Genomic DNA, 25,604 nt, shown 5'->3' on the forward strand with positions numbered 1-25,604 from the left:
ACTCCAAATTTGGCCCACATATACATTGGGTGTATATGTGGGCCCCATAGAGATGAATGGGAGCATCTCCACACTGCACACACAGGTGATATAATTAGCACTGCAGCTCTCCAGCAACGGCAGTTGGAAGCCTTAGCAACCAATAGGATTACTACTTTCATTTTCACAGGGAGCTGGAATCTGATTGGTTGCTGCCAGCTGCCTCACAACAGATCCACAGAAATAAATACAGTAAGGGTGCCTTCACACCTACCGGATCTGCAGCGGATTTCACGCTGCAAATTCGCAGCGAAATCCTCTGCAGATCCAGTGTCATTCAACCCTATGACACTACCTACTCGCAGCGAGATTGACATCCCGCTGCGAGTATGTAAATTAACTCGCCTCTGTCAGTGTAAGTTACGCTCCGGCCGCCAATGGGGTTAATTTACATACTCACAGTGGGATGTCAATCTCGCTGCGAGTATGTAGTGTCATAGGGTTGAATGACACTAGATCCGCAGCGGATTTTGCTGTGAATTTGCAGCGTGAAATCCGCTGCGGATCCAGTAGGTATAAAGGCACCCTAACAGGGTACAATGTATATACAGTGTATACAGTAAGGGGCTTACCATTCGGGTGGTGGTGTTGGGGAATGTATACAGTAAGGGGTGTTAGGGATGTATACAGCATGGGGGCTACCTGGGGGGGTGTATACAGCATGGGGGCTACTTGAAGGGGGGGATGTATACAGCATGGGGACTACATGCAGAGGGGAGTTTGTAAAGAATGGGGCTACCTGAATGGGGTAATGTATACAGTATGGGGGCCATCTGCAAGGGGAGCAGTGTATACTGTATGGGGGCTACCTGCAGGGGGGAGTGTATACAGTATGAGGGCAACCTACAAGGAGGGGGAGTGTATACAGTATTGGGGCTACCTGCAAGGAGGGGGGAGTGTATACAGTATGGGGGCTACCTGTGGGGGGTGGAGTGTATACAGTAAAGGGACTACCTGCGGGGTGGAGTGTATACAGTATAGGGATTACCTGCAAGGGGGGAGTGTATAGAGTATGGGGGCTACCTGCAAGTGGGGGGAGTGTATAGAGTATGGGGGCTACCTGCAGGGAGGGAGTGTATACAGTATTAGAAACTTTGAAACCTCTTCTGTGTTGTCCTCACCAAGGCCTAAGAGGGCCAGATTATGATGATGCAGGATTGTGTATTCACTTATTTTTATAAGCTGCAGCTTTTCTGCACACACACCTTATTTATGGTCTGCAGGGGGGGGGGCAAACTACACACTACAGGTATACACCACAGAACTATACACTACAGGTATACAGGACCTCCACCAACTATATACTACAGGTATACAGGACCTCCACTAACACTGTCAGTGTTGTATATAACCAGGCTGTATATAACACTGCCAATGTTGTGTATAACCAGACTGTATATAACTCTGCCAATGTTGTATATTACCAGGCTCAGTATAACACTGTTAATGTTGTATACCAGGCTGTATACTGTATAACACTGCCAATGTTGCATATAACCAGGCTGTATATTACACTGCTAATGTTGCATATAACCAGGCTGTCTATAACACTGACAATGTTGTATATAACCAGGCTCTGTATACAGTCTGATCACATGACATCTCAGTTATTCCTATTAGGTATTTAGGATGTTTAAAGTTTTTAGTTTATTTCTAACCTAGAATTTACATAAACAGTGCAGAACTGTCGGGGTATATATCGTATAAAGGGATATATAGGGCTCCTGGTGATTTCCTCTTAAACAAAAAAACAAGGGTATAGATCGGCCTCCTGGGCAACCTTGGAACAAATCTAACTAACACACTGACACTTTATACCCGGGCAGCGCCGGGTACATTTTCTAGTTATTCTATAAAACTCACATAATGGAAACAACCCCTTCATAATCCATATAATTCATTCATTCTCATTCTCAGATCCCCCGGGGCAAGGCGTTGTATCAGGACGCAGCGGTGCCCATCTGAATCAGCTCGGCTTTGCTGTGTCTCCCAGTGAGATTGCACATGTTGCCTGGGACAATCCAGTCTCTGGAGATGTGTGTGACCTCAGTGGAAGAGAGGGAGTAGAAGTATACTTACCGCTCCCTGAGATCCCAACCACTTGACTGCATCTCAGGCCGGTCACCATTCTGAGCTGAGGGCGGTGGTTGGGGATCCAGGCAACAAGCTGACAACAGTACAGGACATCGAGGGGCCAAACTTAGTGCCCCATTTCACTGGACGATTATCGTTCGCATAATCGTTAACGACCGCTCAAACGACCGCTATTGCGAAAGACCTGAAAACGTTCACTCATTTTCATGGAACGATAATTGTTACTTATGATCGTATTTGCGATCATTTTTTCTTTGCTATTTCATCGCTATTGCGTTCGTATCTACTGGGAATGACCGAACCACGTCTTATTCAATGCGAATGATTTGCGAACGAGCAGCGATAAAAATAGGTCCAGGTCCTATAAAGCGATCAACGATTTCTCGTTCGATCGTTAATCGCTAACTGCATTTCAACCGAACGATTATCGTTTAGATTCGAACGATTTAACAATAATCGTCCGGTGGAATAGGGCCCTTAGAAAGAAAGCAATTTTGGATAGGCTTGTTTTTTTGTTGGCGTTTTATCCCATACCCTTTTTTCATTACAAGGCATGAGATACTTTCATCATGTGTTTCCAGGATTTCTGTTGAAGAATTGGGGGGGAAAATTCCAGAAAAATGACATGCATATAGACAATGCATTTTTTTGGATATCCTATAATGTGCTACATTAAAGCCTATGAGAAATTTTTGCCTGTGCACAGATTGTAAAAATGAATAGACTTTAATGTAGCTCATTATTAAATAACTAAAATGGCGGTATTGTTTCCCTATTTTACAGTCGTATTTTGCTTTTATTTTACTGTGTGTTAAGGTAGCCTAAGAGTGAATATGTTTGAAATATTTTTGATTTTTTTGTAAAATATTAATGTCAACACCTATATGTTATTACTTTTATTTCACTGCTTCTTGGGAATGATGCATGTTTTTATTGTAGCAAGCCTGGTCATCTATGTGTTCTAGTCATATTAGTTTCAGTAAGTGATGGTGAGGTAAAGTACCCCCTTGTGTTCACCTTACAACTAAATGTGCTAATTGTGAAATAATAATGTAATTTCCCTCTACCAAATTATCTAATGATTTGGGCTGTAGATAAACGACAAAATTGCTACAGATTAGGTCATCCTTAAAAAGAGCCCCGCAGACCACCCACATCTTTGTTTGTATATAGCTTTCTGGTGCTGAAAAAACACAAGTTTGACAAACCGTTCACTTACATTGGAATCAGGAAAAGTAATTTAGTGACATAGGAAATTAAAACCAGGTATACTAATAAAATGATGTCAGAATCATTTATTTTTTTGGAAGAAAAAAAACTGCCGGAATAAAGACAGCTTCTGAATAGATATAGCAACCTAAGGCTATGTTCACACAGTCTTTCTTGAGCCTTATTGCAAGCTGTTTTTATATTCACACACAGTTTCTTAAGCAGTTATTTTCGCATTTGGTCCATTGTTTCACTCATTCATGACTCAGAATGTGGCTCAGGATGGTTTGTGAACCATAATGCTTCCACACTGTGTTTTTGTTGCATTTTACAGCACATACAATTCTGCTACTGTACCATCCCTAATCCTGGTACATTATGATACTGGGAGCTCTGAATCAGTTTAAATCTTTACACTAGTTTGCTGACACAACTACTCGGCTGTGTCAGTACTGTAGCGAGAAGATTTAAATTGATTCGTAGCTTCCAGCATAATAATGAATCATGTAGCAAGGAGTTCTGTAGTTCCAGTCTGGAACATATCTCTGTGCACAATCCATAATCCTGGAATGTGTGAATGTCCCCATTGACTTAGACCTATGCGAAGATTGTACACTTGGCTAGCCAATAGCGCTCGCGATTCACTGATAATTGTGAACTGCACCTGAAATTGCCACTGTTTAGGCTGCAGGTCCGGGTCCCACCTGTAATCAAAGGAATTAAAATAACTTACCCCTATGCACAGGGGATAAGTGGTGAGTCACACATGCTCGCCATCACTCCATTTAGATTATGTTCACACGGAGTAAATCGGGAGGAATTCCATGGTGGAACTTTCCAATGTGGAAACCCCCCTGTCTCAGTGCCCCATAGCCTGTCCCATGACATGTCACTTCACTAAGCGGAGAGCAGTGGCAGCGGAGGAGCACAAGCTCTCCCACAGACAGGCTTTGGCACACTAAGACAGGCGGGATTCCGCCGCCATGGAAATCCACCTGATTTACTCAGTGTGAACATACCCTTATTGTCTATCAAGCTGCCAAAGATTAGCAGAGTACAATTTTCTCACTTAAAAAGGTTTCCCGGGACTTCTCAATAAACTAGCATTGCATTGACTTCTGTGGGTGTTGTATGTTCTATATACACTTTCATTATTTATTTCTAGCCCCTCTTGTGTTCTCAGACTCTGCTTATGATTTTTTTTACTTCCTGTGATGTCTCATTTAATATCTGTTTCCTGTTCCTGCCACCTAACATGATCACAGGTGGAGTCATCAGGCGGGTGGCGGGAACTCCACATTGATTTTATCCCTGCCCTTGGGGGTGGAGCTAATATTTGAGCTCAGTAGATTTTGCAGCAGAAAGGGCAACATAAAGTGGAGGAGAGCAGGGGCTGATAGCTACCCTATTGGAGTCCAGTGCTAAAAGACAACAAGACTAACCAGTGTGTGACCCACAAGGAAGCTATTAGTCCATGCACTCATGGCAGTGTCTGGTAGCTGTAAGGCACTAAAGGGGGGGGGGGGGTTCTACATCACTAGGGACATGACCACTTCTCTTTAAACCATGTTTTGTCCTAGGATAGTATGACTGTTTGGAGTTTTTTTCAGCAGTCAGAAATTCTATGAATGTTTTCAGAACAGGAGACAGAATATTGTTATGTGGTAACTGGTAAACTGACTTAAAATCAGATAGCTTACAATCTTGAGCACCAAATCTGTGTCTATTTGTAAAGACTGTTTCCCCTTAATTAGGACTTAAAGGGGTTGGCCACTTTATAGTAAAATAGTTCTGTGTACAGTATTAGTAACTGTGCTTACTGACAGCAGCTCCCTGTGTAACTTATAGAGCTAAACATCAGACTCTCCTCTGGGCTGTCCTGCTGGGCTGGGCTGCCCTGCTCTGTTTTGTTTCTTTCCATAAGATGACTGACATGGAGGAGTATGTGACCATGCCCCGCCTCCTGTGTCCTTCATAGGCATATACAGGCTCAGTGGTGGATACTGGGGGGCGGGGCCTGGTCACATGCTCCTCCATGTCGGCCATTTTATGGACAGAAACACCAAAGAGCAGGGCAGTACATTTCTCTCCTTGTTCCCAAAGCAGTGGGGTTTTATATGTCACACAATGGTTCACGAAAGGGTAATTGTTGTGTGAGGTTTTATCAGTTCTGGTGGTTTCTTGAGTGGTATACCACTATTGGACGGGTTCACAATGGGACATATATCATAACTACCTTCTAAAGCTACTACTGGCAGCAACCTGTTGCTTTACTCAGTGTGCATTCACACATGGATGCTTGCTTTTGGTTTATGCTGCCTAAACCCTGCAGCATATATGCAGCATGCTGGGCCTTCTAGTTGTCTCTTGTATACTGCTCCTGATATGTGTATATAACAGCAACATGCTGTGCCTAGTAGCTTCCCTGTATATGTATCCAAGGCAACACAGGAGACAGGGCTATGAACACGTCCTACCCTTGCCACTGATTAGTGGTGGCACTACTTAGGGATGATGTTGATGATGACTGTTGTTTCCGGGATTGTCTTCTAGCTACCATTGAGCTGGAACTTTACAGGGTGTTACAGGAAACTGCAACCTTCCTCCAATCTGGTTGGGATCACGACTTCTACAAACCTGTGTCTCACTTGGACCACCTTGTGTGCCACCCTGAAAAGGGCCAGACTTTTTGGCATGTTTTGACTTTTTTTTTTTTTAAGAGGGATCAAAATTATTTGTATGGGGGATAGTGCCACTATTGGTGCCTAACTAGATGGGACAGGTCACAGATGTAACCTAGAAGGGGTTGAATACTTTATTGTGTATTTCATGTTTGTTTTACAGTAAAGTTCGGATTTACAGTATCCAGAAATCTGACTCCCACAGAGCAGAAATTCCACTAAGCAAGAACACTGGCTTAACTTCACCCACAGCACCCACACAGCGTTAACTGGACACTGGCTTAACACTTTGTTAACTTCATGCACACACTGGGTTAACTGGAAACTGGTGTAACACTGGGTAAACTTCACCCACAAAAATTTTTACACTAAATAATTGATCTAGTCTTTATTTTTTCATTTTTACAAGGGGTTAAAAGATAAAAAAAACACAAAATGTGTAGCGCAATTTCCCCCAAGTATGGAAATACCCCACATGTGGACATAAAGCGCCATGTAGGTGCAGGGTAAGCCTCCAAAGGGAAGGAGCGCCATTTGGCTAGAATGGATGGTGAATGCCATGTCGCATTTACAAAGGCCCTGTGTTGCCAAGACAGTGTAAATCCCCCCAAAATGACCCCATTCTGGAAACTGCACAGCTCAGGGAATCTAATAAGGCGTGCAGTGAAGATATGGACCCCTTGATGACGGGCACATTTGTGCCGTGAAAATGAAAAAAACTACATTTTTCACTTTCACAACACATTGTTGCACATTTGTGCCCATCACCAGTGGGGTTCATATGCTCACTGCACCCCTTCTTAGATTCCTTAAGGGTGTAGTTTCCAAAATGGGGTCACTTGTGGGGGTTTTCCACTGTCCTAGCAGCATAGGGTCTTTGTAAATGCAACATGGCCCTTGAAATCCATTCCAGCCAAATCCAGCCTCCAAAAGCCAAATGGCGCTCCTTTCCTTTGAAGCCCTATCTTGCGGCCGCATTGGTGATTTATGTCCACATGTGGGGTATTTCCGTACTCGGGACAAACTGCCCTACACGGCAGAAATTTCCCCTGAGTGCAGAAATACCCCACATGTGTACTTAAGGAGCTCAGCGACCGCAAGACGAGCCTCCAATGGGAAGGAGCGCCATTTAGCTTTTTGGGGCTGTATTTGGGTAGAATGGATTTCGAGGGTCATGTTGCATTTAAAAAATCCCTGTGCTGCCAAGCTATTGAACCCCCCTCAAGTGGCCCTATTATGGAAACTACACCCCACGAGGAATGTAACAAGGGGTGTAGTGAGCATATGGACCCCACTGGTAATGGGCACATATGTGGAACAATGTGGCGTGAAGATGACATATTGAATTTTTTACACTATAATGTTGGTCTAGCCTTGATTTTTTCATTTTTACAAGGGGTTAAAAGAGAAAAAAACACACAAAATATATAGAACAATTCCCCCTGAGTCCGTAAATACCCCACATGTGGACATAAAGCACCATGTGGGTGCAGGGCAAGCCTCCGAAGGAAAGGAGCGCCATTTGGATTTTGGAAGCTGGATTTGGCTAGAATGAATGATGAACGCCATTTCGCATTTACAGAGCCCTCGTGCTGCCAAGACAGTGGAAACCCCCCAAAAGTGACCCCATTCTGGAAACTACACCCCTCAAGGAATCTAACAAGGGGTGCAGTGAGGATATGGACCCCTTGATGACGGGCACATTTGTGCTGTGAAAGTGAAAAATTGAAATTTTTCACTTTTGCGTCACATTGTTCCACATTTGTGCCCGTCACCAGTGGGGTCCATATGCTCACTGCACCGCTTGTTAGATTCCTTAAGGGATGTAGTTTCCAGAATGGGGGGGTGAGGGGGGGGGGGGTTACCAGTGTCTTGGCAGCACGAGGGCTTTGTAAATGCGACATGGCCCTTGAAATTCACTGCAGTGAAATCCAGCTTCCAAAAGCCTTCCCTTTGGAGGCTTGTCCTGCGCCCGCCCGCTTGGAACTTTATGTCCACATGTGAGGTACTTCCGTACTCGAGAAAAAAAACAAAAAACGTGTAGTTCAGTTTCTCCCATTTATCCCTTTGTGAAAATGAAAAATTGAAGGCTAGAACGTTTCAGTGTAAAAAATGTATTTTTCTGCTTTCACGCCACATTGTTCTGAAAATCTGTGAAACACCTGTGGGGTACACATGCTCATCGAACCCCTTGTTACATTCCTCAAGGGGTGTTTTTTATGTGTTGGCAACCCAGAGCCTCTGCCAACCTGAAGTGGTACAGTCAATATATAACGGAAGCATTGAAATTCACTAGGCGCTCCTTAATATCTGAGGTTTGTGGTTGTGTCAAATAGCGCAATAGGGCCACATATCGGGTATTTCTATAAACTGTAGAAACGGGGCAATAACTATTGGGTTGCATTTCTCTGGTAATAAGTTTATAATTATGAACAATATTGGATTACAATAACATTTCTGCACAGAAAATTGACATTTTCAATTTTTGTACACACTTAGCTTTTATTTCTGTGACTCACCTAAAGGGTTAAAACACTTTCTGGATGTGCTTTTGCAGAGTTTGGGGGGTGCAGTTTCTGAAATGGGGTGCTTTGTGGGGCTTTCTAACATATAGTCCCCTCAAATACACTTTAAACCTGAACAGGTCCCTTTAAGAGCGGCTTGGGTACCGTCCCTTTACGAGCGGCTTTGGTACCGTCCCTTTAAGAGCGGCTTAGGTACCGTCCTTGCTACATGGCTGCCTCAGCTCTGATATTTTACTGAGTGAACTCTGCTACTTACAATGGTAAAGATCATTGCTCGGTTACCATGACAATCTTACTCATGTCAGTGAGACAAAATTGTTTAGGACCTTCCATCTTCTACATCTTCTATTGGCCAATAGTGGACATGTGACTGTGTGGATGTTGTGATACATTGCCTGACAAGACCTTAGAATTCCTATTGGCTGCTATATTTCAGCTATTTGCATATGTGCTGTGATTGGCTGTCAGCATTTAGAGTATGGCCATTATTTCCAATTGGCCATTATTTTCTATGGGAAATTCGGGGTCTTTAAACGTAAATTTCTTAAAAACGACAAATCCGATCGAAACTAAAAATAGATAGCACACCTCACACCACCGAGGGCTTCAAAACGCAGTTTGAACAGAGTCTGTGTGCAAAGCGGTTCGGGCTTTTTCAAGCACTATAAAAATCCCCTCCCCTAATAAAAGTTTAAATCACCCCCCTTTTCCCATTTTATAAATAAAAATAAACATATTTGACATTGCCGCGTGCGTAATCGCCCAAACTATTAATTAATCACATTTCTGATCTCGCACGGTACACGGTGTAAGTGCAAAATTGTGCATTTTTTGTTGCATCAAATTCAGAAATATTGTGATAAAAAGCAATCAAAAAGTTTCATATACGCAAGTAAGGTACCAATAAAAAGTACACATCATACCGCACAAAATGACACCTCACACAGCCCCATAGACCAAAGGATAAAAGCGTTAAAAGCATGGGAAGGGAGTGATTTTAAGGAACATTTAGTTTTTTGAAAGGTTATGATTTTTTATTTTTCAAATAATATAAAAGTTATACATGTTACATATCGTTGTAATCATAACAACTTGAGGAACATGCATAACAAGTTAGTTAGAGAGAGAGAGAGAGAGAGAGAGAAAGAGAGAGTTTTCTCCCCTTGTGGTATGTTTTTTTATTTTTGTATCTCAGTTTTGTGTGTATAATAAAGGGATACCTTTTGGGTAGTATAATATTAGTTTTTTTGGGGGGGCCCTTTGGGTTTGGTTCTGTGACATTGGTGTTTCACGGCCATTCTATGGCCTTCCTTCTCTGCTTGTGCACGCTTTGCGGGGTTGGTGGTCGCTGACCGACACAGTGTGGATTTAGTGTAGGGACTCATGTGATCCAGGAGACCGGCACGTGGTACATGAGGCAATATGGTTTGATCAAATTATATATACCAACATCATGGCGTTGGTTTTTAAATGTAGCCGAGAGGCATTAGTGTCAGCCATAAGTGTGATGTGCAACAGCTCCTTTCTCTCCATGTCGTATAATATTTGTTAGTATTATTTTTTTATATTTTTATATTTATTATTCTTTTCTAACATATAATGTGACAAAAATTCTGCAATCTTGGCCCTTTTTTTCAGCTTTTCATTTGCGCTATTTACTGTTTGAGATTAATTGTTATCTTAAACAGGATGTACCATCAGGTACACTCTCTTTAAAATTACACATGAATTAAACGGCGCTGGCATGGGGTAGCCAGTGCTGCAGCCCGGTTCCCACATAAGGCGCCATTCTATTCATGGTTACCCGGCCGGGGGTGAAGCACTGAAGGCAGGCCGGCCCAACTCCAGTGGGAGGAAACCCCTGCCCCTCCATCACGCGGCTCCATTAGAATCAATGAACCATAAATAGAGCTGCGCCGTACTAGGGAACTGGGCCGCAGTTCAAAAAAAGGACAGTGGCACCGGCTTCCCTGTGCCGGCGCCGTTCGATTCATATGTAATTTTAAAGACAGTGTACCTGATGAGGACCAAGCCCAAAATGACCCAAAGGACCACGCCAAGTTTCCTTTTTGTTTTTTCCTCCTCCCCTTCAAAAAGCTCTAGAACTTTCATTTTTCTATCTACCGGGCCATGCAAGGGCTTGTTTTTTTTCAGGAACAGGTGTACTTTGTAATGGCGTCTTTCATTCTACCATAACATGTATGACAGAATCCCTAAAATATTATTTATTAAAATATAAATTGGTGAAATTGGAAAAAAGAATGCAATATTGTAATTTCTGGGGGGGTTCTTGTGTCTACGTAATGCACTTTATGGTAAAATCAACATGATAGCATTATTCTATAGGTCAGCCCAAACACAACCATATGCAGGTTTACACAGATTTTCTACTGTTTTTTTTTTGCAATTAATTATTAATAAAAAGGTCATATTGTGACTCTTATAAAGGTTTTAGTTTTTCACCTACAGGGCTGTATGGGGTGTCATGTTTTGCGCCATGATCTCTTGTTTTTAATAATACCATATTTCTGTAGATCCGACGTTTTGATCACTTTTTATAATTTTTTTTTTTATATATAATATTACAAAAAAATCGGTAATCCTGACATTTTTTCCCTCTTTTTGTTTACGCCGTTCGCCATATGGAATGACGATTGTTATATTTTAATAGATCGGACAATTACCCACGCTACGGTATATAATATGTTTTAATATTTTTATATCTTTTATATGATGGGATGGTAGTGATTTTAAGTTTTATTGGGGGAGAGGCTTTGGGGTATTTTTAAAAACATTTTAACTTTTTTTTTTCTTACACATTTTAAGTCCCCCTGGGGGAATTTTACATACAATCTTTAGATTGCATAAATTGATCATTGCCATGCCATAGGCATAGCATTGATCATTGTAATAGGCGGTCTGCTCATTGAGCCTGCCTGTGGCAGACCCAATCAGCAGAGCGCCGATTGGACCGCACAGAGGAAGGTAGAAGACCTCCGGCGGTCCGCACAGTGTGGCAGTGTGGTCCAGATCGGTAAGTGACAGGAGCTGCTCCTGTCACTTATACTTGCAATAGCATCGTTTAAGGGAATGACAGGCTGCAGCGCTATCGGTGCAACCTGTCATTAACAGTGAGGGCCTAGCTGCTGATTGTAACCGATTGCAACCGGTCCCCACCTGCTATGAAGCGCTTTAGAGCACCTTAGACACCCAGGACATGCATGTACGTCCAGGGTCGTCTAGGGGTTAATATATCAGACATTTGTGCATGCTACAATTTAAAATGTTTATTTTTTTATGTTTACATGATTTATTTGTAAACTGGTAAGGGTGTGATTTAAACTTTTAGTGTGGGAGGGGCTTTATCATATATTTGTAAAAATATATATATTTTTTTACATTTTTAAAAAACTTTTTAAAACTCCCTCGGGCCTATTAGAAGCAATCATTAGATTGCATACACTGGTCAATGCTATGCCTAGATTCACTGGTGTTGAGAAACATGTGATGGTTCCTCTGCGGTGTTCTGGTTGATCTTCCTGAGATCAACCATCATTTCTTTAAATGTACTACTAGGCTTTGCGCTCACTAAACAGATGGAGCTCATTTATGAGGAGCAAATACCCAGAAACAGCTGGCTTTGAATGGTACCTTACTTGGGTATTTGCCAAGTCATGTCATACTTGACTTTGGCTTGTTAAAAGGTGCTTTCTGTGACTAGAGACCTCCCTTGCCTTGGTTGTTCCTTCCCGGTAGAAGGTCTGGCTAGTTTACTAAAGTTGAGAATATTTTTGCTTATTTTCTCAGGGGACAAGGTTCCTAGTTCTGGTTGTTCTCCCTGAGGTCAATGATCATTCTTTTGATTGCATAGCATTGATCAGTGTTATCTGCGATCCTCTCATAGAGTCTGCCTGAGGCATACTCTATTAGAAGATTGCCAATTTGACTGCACAGAGGTAAGTATTTTACCTCCACAGTGTGACTGGGGGGGGGGTCCCATCATTTCCCGTTAATGCCAAAGGTAAAATACCAATGGGACAGTGACAGGAGCTCGACTCCTGTCACTGACACGTAAACTTTGTAGTGTTTAAAGGGTTAGTGATGGATGGCAACACGATTGCTTTTGCGTGAGGAAGCATGGCAATAGTAGTAATTTTTTTATTATTTTGTTTGCGGTATATATATATATATATATATATATATATATATATATATATATATATATATATAGTGTCTAGAGATTAGCGAACCAGCCGAGGTTCGGGTTCGTATGAACCTGAACTCTTGGCTTCTGATTCCCGCTGTCTGCCCGCTCCGTGGAGAGGATGGATACAACCTTGGGTACCGCCTGGAAAACTGGGATATAGCCATAGGCTGTATCCCAGTTTTCCAGGCGGTCCTCAGGCTGTAACCACCCTCTCCACGAAGCGGGCAGACAGCAGGAATCAGAAGCCGAGAGTTCAGGTTCATACGAACCCGAATCTCGGCCGGTTTGCTCATCTCTAATAGTGTCCAGACTACAAGTGAACTTTTCGTTTTAAAAGCAGTCCTGCAGTTTTTTTTTCATTCATTATGCAGCTAGTCAGCTGATATATATATATATATATATATATATAGTAGAAAATGTAGCCGGCGCTGCCCTTTTTTTTTTTGTTTAAGTGGAAATCGCCAGGAGCCCTATATATCCCTTTATACGCTATATACCCCGACAATTCTGCACTGTTTATGTAAATTGTAGCTTATGCACATTAGAAATAAACTAAAAACTTTAAATATCCTAAATACCTAATAGCCAAACTGAGATGTCATGTGATCAGACTGTATACAGAGCCTGGTTATATACAACATTGGCAGTTTTATATAGAGCCTGGTTATATACAAAGATTGTCAATGTAATATAGAGCCTGGTTATATGCAACATTGGCAGTGTTATACAGTATACAGCCTGGTTATGTACAACATTGGTAGTGTTATGCTGAGCCTGGTTATATACAACATTGATATTGTTAGTGGAGGTCCTGTATACCTGTAGTGTATAGTTGGTGGAGGTCCTGTATACCCGTAGTGTATAATTCTGGGGTCCTGTATACCTGAAGTGTGTACTTTGGGGTTCCCCCCGCCAACTGCAGACCATAAGTAAGGTGTGTGTGCAGAAAACCTGCAGCTTATAATGATAAGTGCATACACAATCCTGCATCATAATAATCTGGCCCTATTACGCACTACCTTTCATTCTTGGTGAGGACAATACAGAAAAGGTTTCAAAGTTTCTAATACTGTATACACTCCTCCCCTGCAGGTAGCCCCCATACTGTATACACTCCCCCCCCTGCAGGTAGCCCCCACACTGTATACACTCCCCCTCCCCCCTTGCAGGTACTCCTATACTGTATACACTCCCTCCTTGCTGGTAGCCTACATATTGTATACACTCCCCCCTGTAGGTAGCCCCCATACTGTATAGACCCCCACCCCTGCGGGTAGCCCCCATACTCTATACACTCCCCCCACTTACAGCTAGCCCCCATACTCTATACCACCCTTGCAGGTAATCCCCATACTGTATACACCCCCTTCTTGCAGGTTGTCCTCATACTGTATACACTCCCCCCCTGCAGGTAGCCTCTATACTGTATACACTCCCCCCTGCAGGTAACCCCCATACTGTATACACTGCCCCCTTGCAGATAGCCCCCATACTGTACAAACTCCCCTCTGCAGGTAGCCCCCATGCTGTATATACTCCCCCTTCGGGTAGCCCCCCATGCTGTATACATCCACAAGGTAGCCCCCATGCTGTATACATTCCCTAACACCCCCTTACTGTATACATTCCCCAACACCACCACCCGGCAGGTAAGCCCCTTACGGTATACACTGTATATACACTGCACACGGTTAGGGTGCCTTCACACCTACCGGATCCGCAGCGGATTTCACACTGTGAATTCACAGTGAAATCCGCTGCGGATCCAGTGTCATTCAACCCTAGGCTCCCCTCCAGTGTATTCAGCGCTGTGCTGCTGCAGCCGGGCACGGCTCTCGACGCCCCCCCCCCCCCCCCCCCCCCCCCCCGAAGCAAGCTGGAGCGGTGCGTGCGGCGTCCGGAGCCGTGAGAAGAGAGCCGTGCCCGACAGCAGCAGCAGGATGATGGATGCCTCTGTCAGTGTAAGTTACGCTCCGGCCGTCGAGAGGGTTATTTTACATACTTGCAGCGGGATGTCAATCCTACTGCGAGTATGTAGTGTCATAGGGTTGAATGACACTGGATCCGCAGCGGATTTCGCAGCGTGAAATCGGCTGCTGATCCGGTAGGTGTGCAGACCCCCTTACTGTATTTAATTCTGTGGATCTGTTGTGAGGCAGCTGGCCCTAGCAACCAATCAGATTCCAGCTCCCTGTGAAAATGAAAGCAGTAATCCTATTGGTGGCTAAGGCTTCCAACTGCCATTTCAGCTGCAAGGCTAATTATATCACCTGTGTGTGCAGTGTGGAGATTTTCCCATTCATTTCAATGGGGCGCCGCTCTTACCCCTCCCCCCTGTACATTTTCCAGGGACGGGACATTCGCTCTAACCTTCCCGGGCACCCAATGTATCCGTGGGCCAAATTTGGGGTCAAACGGTTCAGGCGTTTGGAAGTCTATACGGGACAGACAGACAAACAGACAGACTTTGATTTTTATGATATAGATATATAGAGATATAGATAGATAGATAGACAGACACACTAACTTGGTTGTTCCTTTCTATCTGAAAATTCCTGGCATTCATTTCTACCTAGGTGTGATCTCATGGTGATTACCTTCCAGAACATTAACCCCTTCCCCCAATATGACGTCCAGGGACGTCATGAAAAGCAGTGCCAGAACGCATCATGACGTCCCTGGACGTCATGCTCATCCTGCCTCCTTTCATTGTCCCTGGCTGAGATCGGGTAGCAGGAGGAGGCTGTGTCACACAGTCTCCTCCCGCTGCCACTGCCCAGAGAGGAGTCGCGCTCCCCCCGGGCAGTTAACCCCATAGACGCCGCGGTCGGTGCAACCGCAGCGTCTATGGGGAGATCTCCTTCTTCTCGCCGATGGGGTGCTGGGAGGAGGCAGCTGCACATGCTGTAACACTGCTGTGCTCCTCCCAGGCACCCGCTCTCTGCCGGAGCCGACCCTGCGCCCCCTCCTCCCCATGCTCCCCCTTCCCAGCCCGCTCTCTCCCTCTGCAGGCGCTCCCCCTCCCCGTGCTCCCTCTGCAGGCGCCCCCCCCTCCCCGGTCTTCCTTTCCCGCCACACCCCACCTCCCTCCCCATGCTTCCTTTCCGTCCCCCCCCCCCCCCCCCCCCGTGCTTCCTTTCCCGGAGCTCCCCCCCCTCCCCTGAGATTTTTTGTTAATCCCGCCCCCTAAAAAATATAGAAAAAATGTCACATGTACCCAAAATGTGTACCACTAAAAGCGTCAGTTTATGCCGCCAAAAAAAAAAAGTCCTCACATAACTCCATTGGCGAAAAAATTTAAATATTGCTGCTCTTACAATATGCAAGACACAAACAGTTTTTATAGTATAAATGCTATAAACTATAACAAAAGCTATATAAAATGGATATCACTGCAACCGTACCGACCTGACGAGTAATGATAACATGTCATATGTGAGGTATAGTAAATGGCGTACAAAAAAAATTATGAAAAACAGCTGCCAAATTGTGTTTTTTATTCGTACCATCTCATAAAATTTTTTAATAAATAATGATCAGGGTGTCACATGTCCCCCAGAATGGTACAGATGGAAACTTTTGTTACACAAATATTTTGGCACAGCAAGTCCTCTGTGACATGGTATAATGGCTAAAAAAAACCTGAAATAAGAAAAGACCCCAAAATTACACAAGGCTTCTGTCATGTCTGCAGCCTGTGGTTGAGTCAGGTGACGCACTGCGGCCACATATGGGGGATTTATAAAAACTTTGAAATATGGGGAATAAATAATGAGTTCCATTTCTCATTTAGTATTTGCTGTGTTAGAGGGAAACAATAGATTAAAATGGAATATCTGCCAAAAAAAAAAAATTTAAATTTTAAATTTCCCCTTCAACTTGCTTAAATTTGTGTGAAACACCTAAAAGGTTTATACACTTATGAAATGTTACTTTGAATACGTTGAGGGGTGCAGCTTTTACAGTGGAGGGATTCATGGGGGTAACTAACATACAGGCCCCACAAATCCACTTCAGAACTGAACTGGTCCCTAAAAAAATCTAAATTTGAAATTTTCCTGAAAATTTGAAAACTCCCTGCAAGATTTCGAAGCCCTCTAACATCGTAAATAGTAAAAGGACGTTCACCAAATGACGTCACCATAAAGCAGACATGTCGTAGATGTTGCAGTAATAATTAATTCATGTGGCATAACTATTTTTCTCAGAAAAAGAGAATTTTGAATATAAAGGATAATAAATGTTTCTAATTTTTGCGCAAATGTTGTGTTTTTCCCAAAAAACTACTGAGTGTATCAACCAAAGTATACCACAAACATAAAGAGGAATATGTCGCGAAAAAACAATCTCAGAATAACCGCAATAGCTAAAAGCACCGCAGAGTTATCACTACATAAAGAGAGACAGGTCAGATTTGAAAAATAGGTCCTGGTCATTAAGGCCAAAACAGGCTGCGGAGGCAAGGGGTTAATGCTCTCAATGGGGTCACTATCTCAGATGTTTCTATATGATGAAGCTGTATGGACTGTTCCACACCAGTTCTCCACATGAGGGAGACAGAAACCTTTAGAGTCACTGATGATAATTATGCAGCTCCTGTCACACAGTTATATTGAAATTGATGACAGTTCAGCCTCCCTGCCTGTATACCTACAGTCTCTTAGTCTATGGAGAGAGATGTGTAGAGATTGGGATTATTACACTGTCCTTGCAGCATGTAGTGATAGTGTTGGCTTTAGCTGCCCATGTGATGTCGTGCTAATGCATCATGTGATTGACAGAAAATTTACAGTGTGAATGTCAAGATGGTTGCCAATTAGAGGTCACATGACCCAGATGCAGTCATAAAATAAATGGATGCAACAGAACTGTGATGAATTTGATGTCACAGCAGGAATAATGGTGAAACTATAGGAGTGCTTTTTTTTTAACCCTTTCACTCTGCATCAGCATTTGTTAAATCTGGCAGTTGTTATGTGCTAATTATTATGTGCTAATAATGTAGCAAAGATAGTTATACAACACAAAAGTAATAATAATTAATATTTACAATCTGTCTATTCTATGTCGGCATTATTTGTAAAGGTGCTTTTACCTTTTAGGAAGTTATATGGCTTAGAAGTTTGTCAGCACATTTTTTTTCAATTTCACATACAGTAAGTGGCAATAATCAGGTACAATCACAGGAGTGACGATTAGGTAGCATTGCAGAAGAGAAGTTTAGGTACAGCACAGCGACAGGGGTGCTTATCACGTACAGTAACGGGTGTCTATAGGTACAGTAATGAAGGATAGGTGATTAAGTACATCAACAAGGACAAAGGAATCTATTAGATACACCAGCAGGGGATAGGGATGACTAGTAGGTAAAGTAACGGGACAGGGGGACTATTAGATACAGCAACAAGTTAGATCAGGTTAGGGGGGGGCCCATGACCACCCAAAAAGACTTATACTTTCAGTGGTGTACTGTCTCCTGGCTACACTTCCGCCATGATTTGCAAAAATGACAGGTTTTTTATGGCAATTTTGCACAAATCATGACATCATGACATTATCTGTCCTGTACTATGAACGCCAGGCTAGTGCTGCCATAGTTACAGTGGGGTGGGGAGGCCAAGGCTTGGTGAACAGCCCGGGGCCTATGGTAAAGTTATTCCGCCCCTGTAGGAGGGGGTTATTAAGGCTTTATTATGTGTTAGTGTCGGAAGCCCCATCTGTCATTTCCCACTGCAATTGGTCCATCTGCACCAGATCTGGCTGGTTGCTGAGACCAGTCACCACTTGCTGATGTCACTTAAAGGACAACTCCGGTGAAAAGCTTTTTTTCAGTAATTGAAACACATTATAAAGTTATATATATTATAAAGTTATGTAACTTTGTAATATGCTTCAAAAACATATCTGCCCCCCTTTCCTGTCCTTTCCCCCCTCAACCTCCCACCAGGAAGTGAGGTAAACTCATTCGTACCTAATGACTGTTGACCCCAGGCTGCTCTGTGGCAGCCATTTTGTGACAATAACAATAGGGAAACTGGTCTAAGCCCTGTTAGGCCAGCTTCTCTTTTTCAAATGACTCAGGTTGCTCAGCTCTGATTGGCTGAGCAAGCTGTAAGCCATCTAACAGTTCTACAGAGTGAGGTAGACATCACAGGAGACAAAGTGCATCATGGGAAATCCCAAACCAGGAAGTGAAGAAAAAATGAAGCCACCAACTGGAGCTTCAGGTACCTGCAAACAGTGGGAAATTCAAACGGAGACAGACTCTGGAGGGATGGTAAATGTAAAAACTATGTTTGATTGATTTTTTTTTTTATCAGCGCTGGAGTACCCCTTTAAATAATGTTGGACATCCAAAAGAGATGCTCATGCCTCCATGAACTATAACTTCATTAATTCTGTAATTTCTGCTGCTTCTACAATGCTGCAGAGTTTCCAGTGCTCTTCTCTGTATATAATAAAAGCTAAAATTATTGGCCCTTTCCCGTTTACATTTACTAGGCGGCATTGTAAATATTTGGGGGGGGAACATAAATGAATAGTAAGTTACCGATCAGTAAAGATCTATACTTATGCCTTATGGACACATTCAGTATTTTTTTCATGTCCATAGATTCCTCTCACTATCCACCTGTACAAATCGCTAAAAATTACAGATTAGGCTTCTGTAGTGCATCCGTATTTCCGTAAATCTGTTTTTAGAGACGCAACCTTTCAACATGTGACTAATGACTCATCCTTATTTTTTAACTAAAGACGGATGCCAAAAGGTTACAATCCATAGAAAATAGCGGATCCCATTGATTTCTATTAAAGAATCTTCAAAAAAATCTGGGTCCACACTAGGACCTTTTTTCAAGATTGGTTTGCATCTTTGTAAATTACTGATTGTAGAAAAAGCCCAATAGACAATGTGTACTAACTCCAGTATGGAAATACGGATCCGTAGATTACGGGACATGTGAACAAGGCCCTACTCTTGATTTTTGAGGGGCTTCAAACACTTAAAAACCTGTAGCTGAAAACACTGTACATGTGATTTAATTTTAACTATACATTTTTATCAATAAATTTCTCTTTTCTTTACAAACAATATAGTGCAAACTATTGTGCAAACTACATATATATCTGTATTTCTAAATATTTTTATTCTGCCTCTTTGTGTGATAGAAGTGTGCTGACAGTATTTTTATGATATATATTGATTGAAGATATTATCAGATCAGGTCTCACTGCTGAAATCCTCTCTGAATAGATGATATAGCCAGGGAGACATCATGAAACAATCTCCAGGCTGCAGCACAGTCCGGCAAAAATTCATAATGCAAGTCAATGGGAAATTTTGACGGTTTCAGCTGTGGAAGTGGATCATGTTGCCAAGATCTTTCCCTGTCTCTATGTTCTTATGAGAGCGCATGTCAGATGTAAGAATTGCTCTGATTGATAACTTTTGATATGTCTGATGGTGTGTCAAAAGTTATTTTTAGTGACAGTGTCCATTTAAACATTCCCTCTTTTATTCATGTTGCTTTTTTTTTTTTTACCACTAGATGTCAGTAAAGAACACAGCCTTGCAGTTTCAAGCATGGTTTCCTGGGATCTGGTTTTCATTATATAATTAGTCTAAAAGTAGTTTGGTAAACCACAGACATTTTTTTAGATTTGGTAAATCGGAACCTGCAAATTTAGGAGCATGGGCTATAGAAATGCAATATATCCATTATATTTTCCAAATGAAATCTCATGTAGTATATTGCTTTTCTACAATGCAATAAGATGCCTGATTTAAATGATAGCATCGTAAAGAAAATCATGTTATGAGCTTCAAATGTGTGATAAGCTTTGTTTTCAATATACTGGGGTCTCCTGCCGAAACGAAAAATGAAGCTCTTAAATGTTATTACAATTAACCCGCCCACAGACACAAAAAATAATAATGGTTAGATCATGTTCACATACTACTACCACAGTATTTTTCCATCCCACAGTATTTTTCCATAGCATCCAAAGACCTATCAATACAGGTACCATCTCTTCAAGGACTGATCAGTACAACTACGTACGTATGAGAGAATATAGCAGAACAACAGTAACTGGTTGATGTCAAATGCTTGCCATCTTACAAAGTAGACCTCCTCTAGACTTCTACTTGTCTCTGATGGAGGACAGAATGTCACTGTAGTGTTTGTAAGCTAGTCCCTCCCAGAGTAGTTACTCTGTCTGTCTGCCAATTACTTCACAGTCTAAAGAGTCTTTTTTGTCCATTGGCTGCCTCATGAGAGACGCTCAACTACATTAAAATATGGTCAATGCCACACACTCTTTACTGCCACCTTCTACTTGCTCCTGCCATAATGTGCCATAATGCCCCTTTCCGACTCTGCCTCAGCCTGCAATGATGCTGAGCACCATTTTCTTCTAAGGCTGGGTGTACACTGCCTTTTTCCTATCCGTTTAATGTATACTTTTAATGGAAGAAAACGGAAGCAAAGACGGATGCAATTGTGTGTCATCCATTTAAATCCTTTTTCCCATTGACTTCCATTATAAAAAAAAAAAAATGTACACAAAAATACTAGGTTTTTCTGTCTGTTAAAACTAACCAATTAAAAATGGATACATTGAATGGATAGAAAAAACACAGTGTGAACCCAGCCTAACTCAGATCTGGGATTTTTTTTTTCTGCCAAGGGCCATTTGGATATTTATAACATTTGTGGGGCATACAAAATTACCAGCTTAAGGGTATAAACACACAGACCGTATACGCAGCGTATTTACTTCTGAGATACGCAGCAAATACGCAGCAGATTAGATCTAAATAACTGAACACAGCATCAAATCTGCACCATCAAATCTGCTGCAGATCCGCTGCAGATTTGCTGCGTATCTGCTGCGTATACGGTGTGTGTGTTTGTACCCTAAAAATGATAAAACTATGGTCAAACTTTTAATTAACTTTTAATTTTCCATAGCTCCCTTCTGTCCAGTGCCCGTTTTCTGCCCATATGCAGCCATTGCCCGGTTGGTTCCTTTTTTTGTCAAGTACTGCCCACTTTAGTAGCCTTCTGTCACAAAAGAGCACAAAAGGATACTAAATGGGCAGTAAATGGCAAAGAGGTAGTGAATACTCTTACCATTTACACATTTTTGTACCTTTTTTGCAATTTGAAGCTTTTATGGTATATTCCTTTATAAATTTATATTGGAATTCGCTTTAGAACAGTTACTAAAGAAGCAAGAGTAAAAAATTTATAAAAATAAATTCATTTTAAGCTGATAGAAAACATTATGTGGTGTATATAACTCTCAGTACAATTTTCTGCTGTACATGGGTGCTCTTAAATAAATAGATTATATAACAGAATGATAAAGTTACACTTTTAATTGTGTCTTTTTATCATATACATGTCCCCAAATCTTTAAATTACATAAACATCAACAGGTTATACTAAGAATATACTACATAGGGCATAGTGTGGGTAATGTTCGGAGCAGTACTTATTGCCAGAAAATGGGCACAGACAAATATGGACATACTGTATGTAACATTCTTTTTGCACCACTATTTTTTTTTATTTTTTTTTTTATAAAAAAGGTGTTTTTGCGCATGTCATATTTTTTCTCAGCATTTATCAAGCAGATTGTGCTGTTTTTGAGCAGTGGATGTGCCAGCGGTTTATTTTTTTTTGCTCAGAGGGGGTGTGATGGGGAGGGGGGGTGTTTTTATTTTAGCTACTTTTTTAGCCAGATTTATCATGTCTGATTTTATGTTTTTACTCCAGTCATTGGCTATGTTTACACTATGTGCAAAAAACAGACAAACTGTCCGCTTTTTCTATTTACAAAGTCGTCCGATTTTGATGCGATTTAAATGACTTAAATGCAATACTTTGAAGTCAATGGGATGCCGGAATTCCAATGCACATACAGTAAGGGGAAGTTTATTAAGAGCTTTGAACCTATTTTTAGGTGAATAATTGCATTTTTCACCCACTTTTGGTCTAAGTTCTATTTATGAACCGGTATTTGATGGGCGAATATTTTTTTAGATGGGACTTTTTTAAAATCTGCCTATTTTGATTATTCACCCTAAAGTTCACATAATGCGGGATTAGCGCACAATTTATAATTTGCGACTTTTTAAAAGGTCACACAAACGTGCAGGTTTACATCTGGTCAGTACCAGGTGAATATGAATGTGCAATGTTTGCAACTTTTTACTTAAAATTCACTATGGCAGTACTACATTTAAATAAATCAGTCACAAGATATTGGAACAAAATGTACACCAATCCTCATTAGAATAGTCAAACACATTAGACTCCTTAGTAAATGTCCCTCATAGTGAATTAAATAACGAATGTTGTCTGCCCGGCAGTGTGCAAACTACATAGTGAGAACAGGTGTAAGGGGAGTGCTGGCTATTTGTTTGCTTTTGTGTCACATGGTGGGGGGTTTTACTACCTCCTTTTAGCCGTGCACTCCAACCAGCTCCTGTGGGTGTTTTATACAGAGTTTAGTTGATCCTGTATGCTCAGTTTTGTCTGAGAGAGGCAGCTAGCTAAGTATAGGGTCCAACTCTGTGGAGTCACCTTAACGTGGTGAGTTGGTACATTCTATTTGATTAGTTTGCCAAGAACCTCATTTAAAAAAAAAAATTGGAACAGGTTTTTATTGTGTGTACGCTGGGGGGTGGTATGTGTGGTGGGTCCTGACAATTGCATTTTGCAGCAGAAATTTTAATTTTTTTTCTGTCTCTTAGCCACAGCAAGGTGCAAATTGCATAGTGTGAACAAGTATGAGTGGAGTGCTGGCTGTTCGTTTGCTTGTTGTGTTTGCAGACATCAAAATAATAATGATGACAACTATTTTCAGATATCTTTTGCAAAAACCAGTTGTTATTTTTTAGTTGTTTACACACAGTTTTTCTTTTTTCACCGTCCTTTCACTGTTTTTACTACTAAACTCAATGGCAATTAACCCCTTAACCTCTTGCCGCAAAATGACGTTTGGGGAACGTCATGTAAAACAAGTAGTTCCCGCAACATGACGTTCCCCAAACGTCATGCTTTCCCTGCCTCCCCCCGCTGTCCCTGACGATGATCGGGCAGTGGGAGGAGGCTATGTCACATAGCATCCTCCCGCTGCCTCTGTCCGGAGGGGAGCCGCGATCCCCGCGGGCAGTTAACCCCATAAACGCCGCGGTCAATGCGACCGCATCGTCTATGGGTGAGATTTGTGTTCCCCCGCCGATCGGGCGCGGGAGGAGGCTGCAGAACGTTGCCTCCTCCCGCCGCCACTTCTAAAGTGTCCCCCGCCCCCCCCTCGTCCCCCGAAACCGGAGGATCGCAGCTATTACCGTTATAGCGGCGATCCGCCGGTAACGGGTATTACTGGCGCCGCCGATTGCTTTCATGTCCATGGTGGGGGGAGATGAAAATGTATAAATCAGACCCCAGATCAGCCCCCCTAGTGGGCGATTACTAACCCTCCCCTCCCCGGGCGGCTATGACATCCAAGATGGCCGCCCCCATCCCTGCGAACAAACAATGTTTGTTCGCAGGGATGGAAATGAATAAATGATCAAAGCCCCATGCTCTCCGCCACCGGAGGTAGCGGAGAGCATGGGGCAGTGATCGGGGACCCCCCCGTGTGGTCCCGGAGCAGGCGATCGGCGGTATATACTATATACCGCTGATCGCCTGTTCCCAGTACAAAGAAGCACTTTTTATCCCATGTCACCAAAAATCATTGGTGACAGGGGATAAAAAGTGTCAGTGTGTCGCCCCCCACCCCCCCAGTCACCCCCGTCCCCCAGTCACCCCCCTTCCCCATATACGTTACCTGATCTTGGAGCTCCTTCCTCTTCGGTGTCCTGGCTGGTTATGAAGTGCGCATGCGCTTCACAACCAGCCAGCTCTGAAAATTTAAAGTGACAGAGACCAATTTGGTCTCTGTCACTGAACTATGATTACTGTGATAGAAAATATCACAGTAATCATAGTAATACAGTGAAAATGAATGTATAAAGTACAAAGAGTGAAAAACATACAAAAAAATAAAACACACACTTTTTATTATAGTAATAATTGCAGTTTACTCCCAAATTACCCCTACCCCCCCCCCCCAGATTATCCGTAACCACCGCAGGTTGCCCATATTCGCCACAGGTTGCCCGTAATCACGCCAGATTGCACGTAATCACCGCACGTTGACTGTAACCACCGCACGTTGACCGTAACCACCGCACGTTGCCCATAACCACCGCACGTTGCCCATAACCACTGCACGTTGCCCCTAATCACCGCACGTTGCCTCTAACCACCGCACGTTGCCTCTAACTACTGCACGTTGCCTCTAACCACCGCACGTTGCCTCTAACTACCGCACACTGCCCCTAACCACCGCACGTTGCCCATAACCACCGCACGTTGCCTCTAACCACCGCACGTTGCCTCTAAACACCGCACGTTGCCTCTAACCACCGCACTTTGCCTCTAACCACCGCACGTTGCCTCTGACCACCGCACGTTGCCTCTGACCACCTCACGTTGCCTATAACCACCGCACGTTGCCTATAACCACCGCACGTTGCCTATAACCACAGCACGTTGCCTTTAACCACCCCAAATTGCCAGTGACCCTCTCCAGATTGCCCGTAACCACGCCAGATTGCCAGTAACGACCCCAAATTACAGGTACCCATCCCATATTACCTATAAGCACTTCAGTTTATCCGTAACCACCCCACGTTGCCCGTTACCACCCCACGTTGCCCGTTACCACCCCACATTGCCCGTAACCACCCCACGTTGACCGTAACCACCCCACGTTGCCCGTAGCCAC

The sequence above is a fragment of the Dendropsophus ebraccatus genome, chromosome 2, assembly GCF_027789765.1.
Source record: "Dendropsophus ebraccatus isolate aDenEbr1 chromosome 2, aDenEbr1.pat, whole genome shotgun sequence".
Classification (NCBI taxonomy): Eukaryota; Metazoa; Chordata; class Amphibia; order Anura; family Hylidae; genus Dendropsophus; species Dendropsophus ebraccatus.